Below are 12,639 nucleotides of genomic sequence, written 5' to 3' on the forward strand. Positions count from 1 at the left end.
GCAGGGTGACATATAAAACATGTAGGATACCGGCCCTCAATGACCGGAATTGGCCACCCCTGGCCTCAAGGGTGACAAGTAGTCACTAGCTGAGTTTCCTTTGCAGTTTTTCGCAAAATAAAAGCAATATTACTGTAGCATATGATTAGTATAAAATATTAATGTAATAAAAGGGCGGTGATTGGGTTAATGCCTGCACTAACTCTCGATCGCCGCTAGGAGGCACCACACCCGTTTTGGGTTGATTCTTTGGACAAAACGGACGAAAAAGTTCTCGTACTTCAGTCTTAATATATGAAGGCTGTAAGTCCGATTTATCAGATCAGTAATTGAAGCTTTGACTCAAACACACACAATTCACACTAGACTTCTGTAAATGACAATGATTTATTTTCTACAGCTATGGAAATCTAAACAAAACACACAACAATAGTCAGAAGCAGAAATAGAAACACAATAAAGAAATTCTATACTAAGGCAAGTCTGAATAAATGAAGAAAACGACTATCAGGTTTAAAAGGGAAGGGGCATTGAGACCGGACGATGTGTGTATGTGTGTGTGTGTGTTGTGCGTGCGTGCGCGTGTAATTAGCAATGAGCTAGCATACCAGGCTAAAGTTAGCTGACTTATGCCAAGCTCTCCTTGATTCCCAAAATTAATTATGCACCAATCGTGTGGCCCGTAGGGAATTGCAAGTTGCACTTACGGGTTTTAGTTGGCGTCGCTGGACGGGAGAGGAGAGAGAGCGTTGCCACGGAGAGTGACGTCACAAGGGAGTCAGACGGAGAAGGAAATCGAGTCCAAAAATAAAAAAAAAATTTTAAAAAATTCAACAAAGGAAAATTGGTCGCAACGGCCATGGGGTTCTGCGGCTCAGCACGCGGCGTGGTTCAGACCAGGTGGGCTACCCGTTTCAGGTGCCCAGACACTGGTCGCGATCGCTGGTCGGCTGTGCCGGAACTCTATGCTATCACCCCACTTTGAGGGAAGTGGCACACCCTTTTTTGGGTGCGGCCGCGCTGTGCTGGCTAGCTGGTGGGACTAGAACCGTGATCGGACCAACAAGGAGATCTGAAGGTCCCCACGTGTGCCGTGGTTGGTCGACGGGCGACTCAAAAGTAGCAAACGAAAAGAGGAGCAAATGTTTTGACCCGGGACGGATCAGAGGTTGGCTGATGACATAGAAGTTAGTAAAGCCACTCTAACGAAAAGAAGGTGTAGAAAGTTCACGCGGTGTTCTCAAGCGAGTGAGTTTGGAAGCGTTTTGCCAGAGTCTTGAGGAGTTTTTTTTCAGGAGCGAGAGTTTTCTTTTCTTTTCAGGAGCAAGAATTTTGTTTTTTGCCAGGCGAGAGAGAGAGAAGGAAATTCTGCACTGCCTTTTATAAGGGAGGTGTGCATGTTAATATGAGCGGGCTGTGCCCCCTCCCCTTTCACGTCTGGGCCGCGTTGCGCGCTTTCCCAAATTTGTGAAATAATTTTTTTTTAGAGCTTGGCACACGTGAGCAGAACAGTTAAAATGCCTGTTGTGTTTTGTTTTTTTTCTCTGAACAACAGGTCGGTCTTATTCACATGATGGAACTCATAATAGTTCTTGCATGAGTGGTCAGAAATCAAACACAACTACAACTGCAGTATAATTCAAACATCATGCATTGGGTGTTGTTTTCATTACATGTCCTCTGGACGTAGATCAACACGAACACATTGGACGTAAATTAAAACATCATTTTAAATAGTTTTCAGTTGAAGACGCGGGTGAGTCCATCTTCACACTCGCCACTAGGGGTGGCACGTGCTCTACCAATGTGCAGTTTGGTTGCTGAAATGCGCATTCCAGGTGGGTGGTGACGCCTGGGGAGGCGCATCCTGGGGGTGTGATGTCTCGGCCAGCTCCGCCAGAGACGGCTTGATTCAATCAAGACCCACGGGGTCCGGTGTCCTGAAGCTGGTTTTGGCTCCAGTTATGCCCACAACAACCTCCAAAGAAATTAAAGGTGAACTCCAAGGTTGCGTTACATCAATGTCAGATGATCACACCATCCGTCCATGTTTGTGCCAAAGTGGATTTCATGGGAGATAACTGAGGAGGACAACACTGATGAAAAGAAATCATCACTGACTTATATATAAATGCACTAACAATGGCGCTTACTCGCCGTCAGGAGAAAAGAAGCCACCAGCGGACATCATCCGTTTCCAAACGCTGAGCCCGCCTAACTTGAATGCATTAATTTCTCTGCAACGTTTTCATGTTATTTTCTGTCTCTATGGGGAAAATGCCACCATGTATGTCTGTACTAATAAGTCTGGGAGAAGCGATAATAGGGCATTTCATTGGTAAGGATGCAATTTTTAATTTTCTCTTATAAAGGTCGTATCACCAAGCGCTGCTCAAAGATTCGTCTGCATCCTTTGTCAGAACCATCAACAATGAAATGAAAGCAAAGCCCATTAGGACAAAATTTGCTGCGAAACGTAAACCTAACCTTTGTCAGTCACACTTCACGATATTGAGATAATATACTCTGAATGGTCGATGCAAACAGTGAAGTGACTTCTTTGAGAGGGCCGTTCACGGTCAGCAGCTAGCCGCTAGCTGCTCGCAACAAGTGCCCGGCTAGCAACAGCAAATAGTCTGACGGCTGCTGCTTTGCTTTCTTTTCTTCTTTCAATGATGCAAACAGGCTAGTTTGTAATACACTCTCCATGTTTAAAGGAAGAGGATGAGCTTTAATTTGCACTTTCAGGGTTTTTTTTTCCATTCACAGTCCAGGTATAAAATAAGAATGTATATTGCCTTATATTGCATTTAAAGTTGTGTTCCTAAAATCTAAACGGGGTCGGCATGGCTCAGTGGAAGAGTGGTCGTTTGCCAACCCGGAGGTTGTGGGTTTGATCACTCACGATGAAGTATCCTTGAGCAAGATACTGAACCCCCAGTTGCTCCTGATGTTGCGTCATCAGTAGGTAGATGAGGTACATTGTGAAGCGCTTTGAGTACCAAAGGTAGAAAAGCGCTATACAAGTGACAGACCATTTACCATTTAAACGGCCATCTTTGACATTTTGAGTTCAGTGGGGTTTTTTTTTAATTTAAAGTGTTTTAGAAAATAAATTACAAAGTTCTGTTTATCTTCTTTTTTTTGTTTTGTTTTTTTGCTGATCCGGAAAACTACCCAATCTTTGACTTGACCCATTAAGGCCTAAAGAGCCTGGCTCAACAACTGACCAAAACCTAAGGTAATCTTTGGAATTGCCATTGACAACCTGAAGTTTTCCCAGAAATTCAACACCTACAAAATAATTAATATCTCAGCCCCTGTAGCAGACAGAAACATAATTTCAAAAGAATTTGAAAGCTTAGACATGCGGCTATCACACAGGCCCGAGTTTATTCATCTTTACTGTTTCAATCGAAGAGGTGAAACTGAAGTGTCAGTGCAAGAGAAGCACTAATTTTAATTTTTTTTAAAAATCGAGTGGTAATTACCATCCTCTTTTCTATTACAAAGGCTAGGTTCACACTACAGGCAAATGCGACCCGGATCTGATTTTTTTGCCCATATGCCACCTGCATCTGATTTTTTTATGACAGTCTGAACGGCTCAATTCCGATTTTTTCAAATGCGACCTGGGTCGCTTTAATATGTGGTCCTAGATCAGATACGTATCCGTTTTTTTCCAATGCGTTTGCGGTCTGAACGGCCAGGTTACATTTTTCCGACATTGGCGTCACCCGGAGCCCAAAATGTGCTCTGGAGGAAACTGCTGGCAGCAGGGGATCAAATCTACAAAGTTGTTTTGAGTAACACTATTGACTTTATATTTTACTTTAATTTAATCCAACTTGAAACATGAAGTATAAAGTGGACATTTATGGCGATCGTAGTAATATTCAGCCACAGCTCAGATAGATTATTTTTTTACGCACGGTTAAGACGTGACGTCATCGTTAGTGATGTCGCCATGAAATGAGATATTAAAGACTCGCCTCATAATTTCCCCCAAATACTGTATTTATTTCTACCTGCTACCTAATCGCTTGACTGTAAATGCCCTGACACGCCAGACCACATTTACTTCCGCAAACACAACGTTGGGTGTGACGTCGTCTCTTCTTCTGCGCATGCGGGCCACTTAGATGACGCATGTGTTCATACAGCAGACAAGACCGAGGTCGCACTTATAATGGAATATGAACACTTACACACAAAAAAAAAAAAAATCTGATTTTTTCAAAACATCCGAATTGAGCATTAAGACCTGCGGTGTGAACGTAGCCAAAGACGTCAATATTGTCATTGTCAACAAACATATATCTTAATCATATATCACATTCGACTGGTTCTACTGGTTCAAAGTCCACAAGCTATAATCTATATCACTGCCGTTACTCATTTAAGAGCTCCCGCAACCGAGGCGTCCTCCAACTCGAAAGATTTCCGGAACATCCTCCGCGGGCTTACGACACAGTCACGTGTATATGCTTTTGCATTTCATTGGACCGAGACCGAGAATTACATAATAAATAGAAAATGACGTATACGCTCTCCCGGCTTTAAGGGTAGAAAGACGCAACATCGCTCTCGGATCTAGTGGTAGAAACGTGGTTATGCACTCCCGTCCTTAATGGGTTAAATCGCTTCGTTTGTTTTATCCGTTGCCCCATATACCGTATTGGCCCGAATATAAGACGGCCCTGATTATAAGACGACCCCCTCTTTTTCAAGACTCAAGTTTGAAAAAATTTTTTGGGAACACCAAATTAATTTTTAGACAGAAAATAATTACAGTACATCTGAAACAAATGATAATATATATGAGAGATAGGGCATGTTATTTTGCCTCATTCAAATCTTAATATCTGAATATGAATAGCTTCTGGTTTTTGAAATGTAAATAAACCAATCTATTGTGATCAAACAACAAAATTGTAATAACTGCATTAACCATCAAAGTGAAGTCTAACTGTAACTGTAGTCTTGAAACAAATCTGAATAAGGAAACACAATGCAATAAAATAATGCAAACTGATTTAACTTGAGAGTAGCTGAGATCTATCATGACAGAACATTACTCCTCACAAACAATTATCTGCCTCGCTGTGCTCAGTGTCGCTGTCCTTAATCCCATCCTCTGGCTCCTGCCATAGCACGTCATCCTCACGTGACAGGGGTTGCTTTGGCCTGCGGAGTCAAGTTAAGTATTCGCTTCAATGATATCTGGCGCAATCAAGCGTAGTGAATGGGTATAATCTCTAGACTTCGAATGTAAGACGACCACCACTTTTAGTCTTATTTCAATGCAAAAAACACCGTCTTATATTCAGACAGCACGTATATTAAGTGCTGTCAAGCTTAAAACTTTTTAACCTTTAGTTAGGACAGCCCACCGAGGGGCCCTCCGTCATCTGTCAAAACAAATTGCTGATGCATGTCGTCAGCTGAGTACACGTGTGAACACGTTATACATATTTTAAAAGCTGGGTTTCTGGAGATTTGAATGGTGCCCAACATTTTACAATGCAATCATATCTGCAGACTGAGTGAGCATTTATGTTAAACAATCGTAGATCTAAAAACAAAATGGCGACTCACCATAACAGCGTCATAAATGTATACAAAAATGTCCAACTCCATCAAACATGGTCCCATTACGTCGACAAGGGTCCAGTCAAAGTATTCCGGTAAAATAGTGAGTCAATGCCAAGCTTTACATCCATAAAGCCACGTTATCTGCAGCTGCAAATGTTATCAATTTCCATCAAATATCAGTATTTTTGATGCATTTGTGATCGTAGCTTCACTTAGCATGAGCGGATTAGCCACGCACACATATCTAACGAAAGGCCTGATCCTTGGCCTTTGATTGACACCTCACTTTAGCCAATCTGCAAGGGTTTTCCCTTCAAAAAGACCTGCAGAAGCCAATGAATGGCCGTGCGTAAAAAAGTCACTTTCATTATATATCCTTACGTAGCTTTGGCTAATCACAGCGGAACTGACTGGTGACTGACGCATTGGATAGCCAATAAAATTCTTCAAACAACGATATGGGGTGTGTCATACAAATCCTCTTGGAATAAAAGAAACCTCCTTGCGTAAACGCTTTTTTTTCGTGCTTCGTTCTCCTGCGATCTGTGCGTAACAAGACTCTCTGCGATCGCGAAGCCTCCTTTGCTGTTGTTGTTTTCTTTGCGTGTAAACATGGCAAAAACACAGCAAAAAAATAACTACTTGTATGTAGAAGCATTCCAGAATAGCAGCCTTTTATCCACAAGTATTCACACTGGTCACCCGAATGGCGAGACCAAAACTATGCTCATACTCCAAATGGTTCAAGAACCGCTACAAATTTACTTTGGGTGCACCTTTTTAGGCGTTTTTGGCAAAGTTGCCCTTAATCGCAAAATTTTCCATAATCGCGATGAATCATATTTTTCAATTAAACTTTTTTTACAAAGCTTGAAAATGATATGTACTTGACCAAAATCTTGGAATTAATGTGGAAAAAAATAAAAAATATATTTCGATTCAAAGAAGGTTCTAATACCTCTCTTTGAACCCTAAATATGATTCTTTTCCTTTAAAATACAACTGTTGAACGATACACCAAAGACGTACAACTAAAATGGTATTTGAATTTGGCTTTGCAAAGTGCGCAAATTATTTTGGATCTCTCCAACGAGCCTGCAAGCAACTTTTATGTCTGTCCCATTCTTTCTATTTTCACTCTCACTCGTGGGTGTAACGAAAAGCAACTTCCCCTGTGGATTAATAAAGAAATTCTGATTAAGTTAAATCAATTTCCTACCATTTTCTTTGCTCTATATTTTTCATACAGAATATAAGCACGGATCGATCATGCCATTGCAAACTGTAAGAGGATTGTCAGTAGCTTTTCATAGAGTTGGAAAAGTAGAAGAGAGTTGGATGCAGTCCAGACTGAGTTCAACCTGCCCAGACATCAACTCATCACTGAGTCTCCAACCAGGTGGGGATCCCGCCAAGCCATGATTGAACGTGTCCTGGAGCAAGGGAGTGCCATAGCACAAGTCCTTGGGTTTGACCAAAAAAAAAAAAAACAGGCATCTTGTCCCCTCCATGCAAACCATTGAGGATTTGAAGTCTGTGAACAAAGCTGTCAAACCACTGCAAGAATTCACTGATGCACTGTCTGGGGAAAGCTATGTCACTGTCTCTATAAAGCCCACACTAAGCATGTTCAAAAGCAGCCTGCTCATGCCAGAATACGACGACACAGGTCTTGCCCAAAAAAAAAAAAAAAAAAAAAAAAAATCAAAGGGAACATTCTGAATTACATTACATAAAAGCATAGTGACCTTGTCAAAGATTAACTCCTGGACATCGCCTCACTCATGGATCCCAGGTTCCCCACGGCATTCAACTCTGATAAGATGGAGCACATTAAGGAGAGAGCAATCACGGAGCTTCTGGCCCTGGTGCCCACTGAGCCTAGCCGAGCTGTGCAGGTACACCGGGAAGAGGGAGGAGGGAACTTCACAAGGTCCATTTGCAGTTCAGCCTGGTCCTGTGCAAAAGAGGAAGAGGCCCTTGTCGAGCTTCTTGCAGAAGAAGGGGCCACCATTCTTATCACAGGAAGTGAGGATCAGAACGGAGCTGGTTGATCCCTGAAGCAAGCGAGGATGCAGATCCATTTAAGTGGTGGATGGGACAAGGAGAAAACCTCCCGAGCCTCAGCAAGCTAGACAAGAAATACCTATCAATCCCTGCAACAAGTGCCCCATCTGAGGGGCTCTTTAGTAATGGGGGTGGCATAGTGACATGCCACAGAGCATCGCTCAACCCATTTCCGTCGACAGACTTGTGATCCTCTCACAAAATTTGAAGCCTGGCTACCTGAACTGGCCTAGGGCTTGCTGACAGACTGGGCAGTTTACTGACTGACTTGACTGACTGTAGGTTATTTTATTTTACAAAAGTTAACGAGCTGCACTTTATTTATTCATTTTTGTTTCATGAAGAGAAGAGAGACCTGACGTCAATTGTAAAGATGAGGTGCTCATAATCCGAAAGGAGCATTCTGTGTTTGTCACCTTCACTGGCATTAAGGATAGTTGTGTTTGTTTAGACAAGGTGATTGTCACCTTGCATGCTGTTATTATTGAGTGACAGTTTTGCACTAATCATTAATTTATGTTTAATTAAGACCAGAGAGAAATGTGACTGTAGCACATCACTTTAAGCCTGCAACTGACTGACTGGCGAGCTGGTTGGCAGAATGACTTGCTGACAGATTGACCCCTTACAGCAGGGGTAGGGAACTCCGGTTCCTCGAGAGCCTTATCCTGCCTGTTTTGGATCCCTCCCTACTACAACACACTTGATTGAAATTATCAGATCATCAGCATGCTCGGTAGAAGTCTGAAACAATCCTGATCATTTGAGTCAGGTGTGTGGTAGTTGGGAGAGATCCAAAACACTTGAGGAACCGGAATTCCCTACCCCTGGTTTACAGACTGACTGACTACCTTTTCTCATGTTTGATTTTGTTTCAAATGGTATATCCACTTCTTTCATTATTGGTTCATTTAAGAACAGATCTTAAGTCTGTTGTATAAATAAAATGCTCTTAATCCCAAGGGATTGAGTTAAATTCACTGGCATTTTGAGTTCAAAGTAAAAAAAAAAAAGTTTAAATAAAAGACATACTTTATTTTTTACAAAATACTTTGTCATTATTTTGATTTTACAAAGAAATCATAATCGTTATCGGAAAATCGGGTATGAGAGAAAATAATCGGGCTTTTCTTGTTAGGCAAAATCGAACAGCCCTACAAGACGTATGAAATATTCTCTTGGAGCTATTGCTACTGTAAAACTAACAAGGAGTCAAGCATTTAGAATTTTCTTTCAAATTTGGCCCCATTTTTGGCCTTTTATACAGGTCACATATTAAAGAAATTCTTCGAGAGATTATACAGGGTTTTTCCTGGCTCAGATTGAGGCAGAGGTGGTACCATCCTGACCACGCGCCATGACGTGCATGTATTCTCTAGATTCAACTGATTCGCTTTCTTTTACAGGGAACATACGTAAGAGCTCCAATAAGAATGTCTATTATATCTTTTAAGCATTCATTTATTAAAACTAGAGCCACAATTTTCAACTGTTACTGTAAAGAGCCACATTATACGTATGGGCCGACACAAAATAGACCTGCATATGAGCTCACAAGATATGCTAGCTTTGCAGTGTATTTGTGCTGGTGTTGCCGTTTTGTTTTTGTAGTTTTGTTTTTTTTAATGGGGTTGCCATTACATTAAAAAAAAAAACTGTTTTAAAACGTCATTTGTTGAACTTCATAATTTATATTATGATCTGATATTTTCCCTCCCATTTTGAAAGTTCACTTGGTAGGCAACAATACTCAACGTTGTTTTTTTCCCCTCGATCTCGTTTGTGTAATAGTGCATGCGTGAGAGGTACGTAGCTGGTACCTCGCTTGCCGAATGTAATGACATACTTTGACTTTACATACAATGTAATCCATTGACGCACTCGGAGAAGCCCTTTTACACGCAACGGCGTGCCCATATTTGGAAGTGCTGACGTAGCAGCCGACCAGGAAGTAAAAAGTGAGGCTTTTCCTACTGCTTTACAAAAAAGTATATTTCATTGTTACAAAAGAAAGCCAAGTCTTTCCTCATTTTAAAAACAGAAATTCAAGAGGAGACAAGATCAGTGTAAATACAGTAAATGCACTTTATCAAGGCTTCCACCATTGTCCTCATGCCGCGACGTGTAATTAAGTCCGCCAAAATAGCAGTAAATCGCTTGCCAGCCCCTCTCTTATTGGAAATGCTTTCTGGCGTCACGACGGCGCCGACATAAAATAGAATATGTTTCAATCAGAGGGGATTTGCCGTCGTGACATACCACACGTATGCAGACATCCCAGAATGCATAGCAACGCCCTAGCAACGCTTGATTTTGTGGTACCGCACTTCACCACATACACAATGAATGGCATGTACAACAGCGCCCTGCAAGTTCACAGTAAAAAGTATTTTTGTTACTCAGCCAGTGTTGATTGGTCTGGTGGACCCGCTAAGTTTTGGGTTTTCAAAACAACACAAATAATTTTGTGTTAAAACACTCAACAGATGTTTACCATACCCCAATTCGAAGTCATATGAACAGCAAACATTATTTGCCATTTACCTTTGTTAGATCATATTTATGAATTAATGTGCGATTCTTTTTTTTTTTAAATAAGATGTTATAAAAAAATTTAAAAACTCCCATAAAAGTGTGTTATCACCATGAGAAGAAGGTTTCAGATATGCCTCGGGTCATATTTCTTTTGATAAAAACTGAACGTGGGTCCCACAGACCCGAACACCATATAAGGTTTAAGAGCCGCATCGGCTCGTGAGTCACAGGTTGGACAGACCTGATATAGCGCCTCCATAGTGGTGAATGCTGAAACTGCAGTGGAATATCAATCGCGCTGTGTTGAGCAATATCAATCGGTCTGGCTCGAGGCGGGCACACAATTAGCTGGAGGCGGCCGCCTTGCAATTTTGAATGCAGGAAAAACCTTGTTATATCTGATTGTCTTGAAACTGTTGGTGTTTAATTTAAAGATGTTCATGATGAACAGTAAAATCAAAGCTTTTAATTTCATTCAATGCTTTTGTTGTGGCTACACGCTGTTTCCCAACTCAAATCAACCAGAGAAAATTTACAGAGATTTTGATGGTCTTAACATTCATGACAATGCACACAAAATCTACCGTATTTTCCGGACTATACGTCGCTCCGGAGTACTAGTCGCACAGCCATAAAATGCATAGTGCAGAAGAACAAAACATATATAAATCGCACTGGAGTATAAGTCCCCCCCCCCACCCCAGTCCCCCGGAATCCAAGTTGTCTCTGGCGCGTAACACAAATAAATGTGTCCATATAAATCAAATGAAAAAAAATGTACACATCATTTCCACCGAGCTACAATGGTAACATTTAGCTAACATCCACACATGTAGCATTACAAGAAAGTTACGGTAAGATCACTTTAAACTCACCAAAACGGCTGTAGATCGATTAAATAAGTCTTATATTTATCGCCGACCATGTAGAATATTTCCAAGTCTCCAAAAGTATTTTTGTATTCGGTCGTAATTATCTGTTCTCTCCTCCGCTCTCATGCGTGCGTGCGTGTGTGTGTGTGTGTGTGTGTGGCTGGCTGATGATGCAAGACCATGGCCAGGCACGGCGCCTTTTAAAGGAACAGTACACTATTTTGTCTAGATGGATTGATATACAGTCAAATTGTCTATTCATCATACTATTTTAGTTACTTATCTAACACAATATTAGATTTTAACCGTTTCGATTATTCATGCATTTTAATAGCTTTTAGGATTATCTTTATGTTTTCCTTTAAGTGGGTTAAAATAACATGTGAAATGATATACAGGTAATAATGTGTTAATAATTTCACACATAAGTCGCCAAACAATGAAAAAAGACGCAACGTATAGTCCGGAAAATACGGTATATTTTATTACGTATTTTCTGGACGATAAGCCGCACCCACTCTATTTTTTTTTAATTAATGAAAAAAACATATGAGCCGCACTTTTATATAAGCCGCACCTATCTTCGTTGAAAAATTTGATCTGATCTTTGAACTGTTAATGTACATGTATGTACCTGAATAGATCCTTTCCTAACAATGCCTTTTAACATGGCAGTAACTTTGCTGATTAAAACGGACCAGAACAAAGACAAAATAAACTATTTATCTTCATTTCTCCTGTTTGAAAACACAAGTCACTTAAATCATCTTCACTGAAACACATGAAGTCGTCTTCTATGTTGAAAAAATAGATATTTACTGCATTTACAGAACAATTTTGAACTGTAAATGTACATGTACCTGAACATATTCTTTTCTAACAGTACCTTTTAACACGGTAGCAACCTTGCTGATTAAAACGGAACAGAATCAAGAGAAAAACAGTCCTGTATTTTCACAACCAAAAGGCGCACCATATTAAAAGACGCAGTCTCAGTTACGGGTGCTATTTCTGTATTTAAGACATACATAAGGCACACCGTATTATTGGTAAAACCTACGATAGCTTAAAACACACGGTAGCATGCGTGCACGCTAAAACATATGCTAGCAAGCATGCTAACGTATGTTTTTAAAAAAGCAGCGGGAGCAAAACTGTTTTTTATTGAAACATTTAACAATGGACTCACGTAATTGTCAGTGATTAACTGTGATCCACAAATCCATCAAAGTCCTCATCTTCAGTGTCCGAAACGAACAGCTGGGCAAGCTCTCCATTAAACCCGCCAGGTTCGCTTTCGTCATTGTCCGAGTCAGTCTCGTTGCCGTGCGGCTCCTCAGAAACAATGCCGGCTTTTGCGAAAGCTCGCACAACAGTGCAAGCAGACACTTTAGCTCAATCCACAATCCATTCACAAATTGTAGCGTAACTTGCCCGGCGCTGCCTCCCAGTCTTTGTGAAGCTGTGTTCGCCGTCCGTCATCCATCGCTCCCACGCCAACTTTGAACGCCCTATTTACGCCGATGTCCAGTGTTTGGTTAAGCCTCCGGGAATAATGGCAAGCTCGGAG

General features: G+C 41.1%; 1 protein-coding gene across 1 annotated transcript in view; it reads right to left on the reverse strand.

Moving 5' to 3' along the window:
* The window catches only part of vps4a (vacuolar protein sorting 4 homolog A), an 86,991-nt gene that overhangs the window by 60,560 nt on the left and 13,792 nt on the right, over window positions 1–12,639 (reverse strand). The window lies entirely within an intron of this gene.

The sequence above is a fragment of the Filicampus tigris genome, chromosome 4 (assembly GCF_054856515.1).
Source record: "Filicampus tigris isolate MCC_2025a chromosome 4, RoL_Ftig_1.0, whole genome shotgun sequence".
Taxonomy (NCBI): Eukaryota; Metazoa; Chordata; class Actinopteri; order Syngnathiformes; family Syngnathidae; genus Filicampus; species Filicampus tigris.